Source organism: Strongylocentrotus purpuratus, unplaced genomic scaffold (genome assembly GCF_000002235.5).
Source record: "Strongylocentrotus purpuratus isolate Spur 01 unplaced genomic scaffold, Spur_5.0 spur5_scaffold_12, whole genome shotgun sequence".
Classification (NCBI taxonomy): domain Eukaryota; kingdom Metazoa; phylum Echinodermata; class Echinoidea; order Camarodonta; family Strongylocentrotidae; genus Strongylocentrotus; species Strongylocentrotus purpuratus.
In genome coordinates this window covers 13,135,211-13,140,399 of record NW_022145597.1, presented here as the reverse complement: position 1 = coordinate 13,140,399, position 5,189 = coordinate 13,135,211, and positions in this window count along the sequence as shown.

Here is a 5,189-nt window from a genome sequence, read left to right as displayed (position 1 = left end):
TATAATATATTCAAAAGTGAAAATTCAAGTATTTTAGACTTTTCATGAATTTCACATCAAGAACATGAAATTTCCCATGATAATTGAAAATATGAATGATTTGAATCAACATTTTTTGCCTTTTAAAATAATTTTAGAAAGATATTTTCAAAGGTGCTAACGGCTTTCCATAGTTGTTAAGTTCAACTTAGGATTTTTGTGAAACACCCCCCTGGTACCTCCCCATTCTCAGGCTTCAGAAGGCTATCTTCATGGAGCCTCCTATTGTACAGCACATATGGGACTTCAGCATGTCAGAATCTCCTTTCAGGGCCCCTGTTTCACAAAACTTGTTATCAATAACAAGTTACAATTACTGTTATAAGCTACTGAAATCGTGGCATTTGATTGGCTGAGAGCCAATTTGTCATAGATACTTGCATTTGTTATTGATAAGAAGTTTCATGAAACAGGGCCCAGGCTCACCGGGTGAAACCAACCAGTGTCCATGAAGAAAGACTGCTTGAATAATTTGCATACGGACAAGATGAAAAGTGCCATCAATCAATCTTTGTAGGGTGTCTGTGTCGCCCTTCAGACAGTGAACTGGACCCCCCCCCCCTCCCTCCCTCCACTTCCTCTTTTTTTTATCTCCATGGGGAGGTTGGGGAATCTACATGTGCCACTCTCCACCCAGGTGCTTAATGGGTACCGGTAGGAAGGAATTCCTTGACTGCTGTGATCACCGTAGCCAAGGCAATAGCTGAGTGCCTTGAGCACCTACGTGGTCGATATGTACCCTACAAAACATCAAATACTGTATTATTGTTGTTATTTCTGAACTTCATATATGTATGTATGTAATATAAACTAAACATGTATTGTGTATGTAATTAGAAGAGATTAACTTCATATGCATACTGTCTTTTTTATCCCTTTTTGTAATGTCTTCTTTTTGGAAGAAGGGTAACCTTTCACCCATGTGTGAATTATCAAATGATGGTCTCAAAACTGTAGGAGACTTGATGAAAACCCGCCCTGTCATATTATTTGTTGAGAGGCAGAAGGTCAAAGGTAAAATTATACTGAACTTAACTTTCCATCATTACATACAATGTGATACAAACTCATTTGCATTTGCACATATCAAATTGAAAGTGTGGTAAATGCATTGGATTTTTATAAAAATGTGTGCTGTATGTGCTCGTAGCTGTAAAATTCATTTTTTATAAGCTTAAGGTCATTGTCAGTTTCATAAATTAATGTAAAACCGATATTCATAATGTCGTTTATATTTGTCAGTGATTTTTGATAAGCAGGTCACTGGAAGTATTTAATACTTAGGAATACATAGGATTATGATTACATAAAAAATTTATTGCATATGCATGTAGGTGGGGTGTGTTTTTTATGCAACAGTGTTAATGTGACAGTATTTATCTCATGTTTTATTTCTCTTTAAATGAAAAACATTGTTTATGTTAATGGGCATTGGAAAAGAAGTTCCCTGAACAAAACAGTATGAATTATCCATAAATGCTTCCATTTATATTTGTTTACAAATGCATGATGCAGAATTATTATTTGGTTATTAAAAATATATTTACTTGTTTTGTATTTATGCCTACATTTTAATAAGTTACATGTTGTTCCTTGAAAACAATGAGAACATGGCTAGTTTATATCATTTTATAGTATGGCATGTGGTTATGTATATTATATATTATATATTTTGTTTTATATTGCTTTATATCTATTTGCCATCATTGTTTTGTAGCTGTATTTCCATCTCGGTCACTTGACAAATGAGGCCGATTTTTATGTAACAGGTTTTTTTTCTTTTAAACACAGAATTGTTTAATCTGTATAATTATGCCACACATATAATCTCCCTGTTCTAAAGTGTGTATTTATCGTGGGATAGATATGACAAAAGTTTCAAAATTATTTAAGGGGGTGGGGGTCACAAGGGCTTGGTTTTGTATGTACTGGTTTTCCTTTTGTGTACTTAAGGGTGTGCCAGATTGAGTTTTGGGGGAGTGGGAGGAGGGGGGGGGGGCAGGTGTGCCCCTCTCCTGGATCTGGTACTGATACAAAAATGATATCGCATGGAATCTTGAGAGTTAATAGAGAACCTGCACTTTTAAGTCCTATCCTAGGGACTTAATTTGTTGTCCTGAGTCAATTAATATGAGACCTTCCATGTGCATTGAGCTCCCTCTCCCCTGTTTTTTTCTCAAATGGTTGATACAACCATTCAGCTTAGAAATGTCACTTTTCGTTCATTAGTTCCATCTGTATAAAACAAGTCACTGTAAAAAGGTATTATGTTACCTCCCCTCTCCATTTGTAATTTGACTATTATTAATATATCACTTAACACAGTTGGTCACAATGCATTTATTTAGACACATACGTTCATTCATTATCATTATATTTAAAGCATTCATAATTATCCAAAATTAATGGCAGGATTAATGACAGTGGGCAAAGTAAAACATGGGTCGAACTTGGGTCCACCAATTTATGGTATGCCAAATGTCAAATTTTTTATTTGGTATGAATTAATGTAATTCTGTTTAAAGATTTTTTTTTTAAATGAAGAAAAAAAAATAATGAAATTAATTTAATTAAGTCATGAAATGAAAAAAGAACTCAACTTTATGACATTATTACTTATGTTTATTGATTTCTATAAAGTACTGTCAGGGGTCATCTATCTTTAATGTAAAAATGTGACCACTTGGCACTCCATAATAAATTTCTCGCATTGCCTAACCGACTTCAACCTAGGAGCCAGTTTCACAAAGCCATCATAAGTCTAACTGTAACATCCCCATAGAATCGTGAGAATTTACACATGTTTCTATCGGATGTCTGCGAACTTAAGACTTTTGACAGTTTTGAGAAACTGGCCCCTGATTCCAAACAGACCGATTTTCTTCCATTCAGGCTAATATACATTTTTGTTATATCTATTATCGTTCTGGTTTTTATCTCGTTGGTTTGACTGAAGAATGAATCAGTCGATCAAATCGACCTTCTTCTAAGAAAGGTTGAGAGTGGCAAATGTGAATTAGAGTCTTGCAAATGTGAATTAATGTCTGGCAAATGTGGATTAGAGTCTTGCAAATGCGAATTAATGTCTGGCAAATGTGGATTAGAGTCTTGCAAATGCGAATTAATGTCTGGCAAATGTGGATTAGAGTCTTGCAAATGTGGATTAATGTCTGGCAAATTTGGATTAATGTCTGGCAAATGTGGATTAATGTCTGGCATTCATCTACATTAGTCACTCTCCACCCAGTTGGAAAGTTATACCCAATAGTGATTCTAATAAGCGCTATATAAAAACTGAGTATTACTATTATTATCATTATAAGCTAAAGCGCTACATTCTTGGGCCCAAGCTGTGACTGGGGTAGACATGTGCGCTATATAAGAGGTCACCATTACCATTAAACATAACATGGATTAGGGCTGGCATACTTTTATGATTACCCGTCAACATGTATGTATATTCGCAATCTTTATCATGTTCATCGTGTATTTATCTTTGTTATGTTGCTCTGCGATGGTAATTTGTATATTCCTTTGCATTCTATATAATACAACTGGGGGGTGTTTCACAAAGACTAAGATCGACTTTAGGTTGGACTTAACTATGGCAGGCAATTCATGCCACTAGTTGCTCTCACCATTCGTCTCTCAATTATGATCTTCAGATAATATTTTTTCCTTTAATAATGAACCATCAAAAAATGTAAATTCTGTAGATTAGTGACCACGGTTTGTACCGTCCCTTGAGAGACCAATGCCAGTAAATAGTGAGAGCAAACAGTGGCATGAACAGCCTGCCATAGTTAAGTCCAACTTAAAGTTAATCTTAGTCTTTGTGAAACACTCCCCTGATCTGTAATTTATGCGTGGCTTTATGTATATGCAACGGGAGTGAAAGATGAGCACAGAGTCTGTGTATTGTAGGGGGGTAATGAGGAAATTCATCTTGAATATTTGATATATTTGGAGATGGTCAAGTGTACAGTGATGGTGATACCTAATTCCAATTTTTTGATCATGCATATTCAGAGAAAATAAATGATTTGTGCAATAGCAAAACTGATTGTATATCTTTTTTGTAAAGTAGAAATTTATTCTTTTTTTTTGTTTGTTCTTTTTGTTTAACCATGTTCATGTACATGGGGCTTTTGAATTTGATTAGGAGCTGAGATAAGAAAGAGAGAGTGAGGGAGGGAGGGAGAGAGACATGAATAGTGAGAGATAAAAGAGATAAGGTTAAAAAGAAAGGGAGAGATTAGAGAGAGAGAGAGAGAGAGAGAGAGAGAGAGAAGGGGGGTAGAAGAGATAAAAATGGTGAGAGATAAAAGAGAAAAGGTTACAAAGAGAGAGAGAGAAAAAAAAAGTGGGAGAGAGGTAAGAGAGATAGGAGGGAGGTAGTCTGAGAGAGAGATATATATATATATATATATATATATATATATATATATATATATATATAGGAGTAGCGAGAGATAAAAGAGATAAGGTTATAAATAATAAATAATAATAATTATAGTGCTTACATAGCGCCCAAAACTTTGTCAGAAGTCTCTAAGCGCTCTACAATAGTGCAGCATAATTACCCTGGCTTTAGCAGTGCAGCTGTTACGCGCGCTGCGTTTCAAGGAATAAATTCCTACCAGGTACCCATTTACTTCACCTGGGTGGAGTGTGGCAAATGTAGATTAATGTCTTGCCAAAGGACATTAGTGCAGCGGCGGGACTCGAACCACGGACCTTGTGATCGACAGTCCGGCGACGTATTCACTCGACCACAACACCTCTAAAGAGAGGGAGAGATGAGAGAGAGAGAGAGAGAGATGAGAGAGAGAGAGAGAGAGAGAGAGAGAGAGAGAGAGAGAGGGGGGGATAGAAGAGAGATAGGAATAGTGAGAGATAAAAGAGATGAATAAGGTTAGAAAGAGAGGGAGAGAAAAGAGTGATAGGAGAGAGAGAGAGAGAAAGAGGGGGGCAAGAGAGATGAGAGGGAGATTATGAGAGAGATAGGAGAGAGAGAGAAAGAAAGATAGAGGAGAGATACTGGCGAGAGATATGAGGTAGATAATGAGAGAGAAAGGAGAGAGAGAGAGAGAGAGAGAGAGAGAGAGAGAGAGAGAAATAGGGGGGGGGAGAGAAAGAGGGGGTGGGGA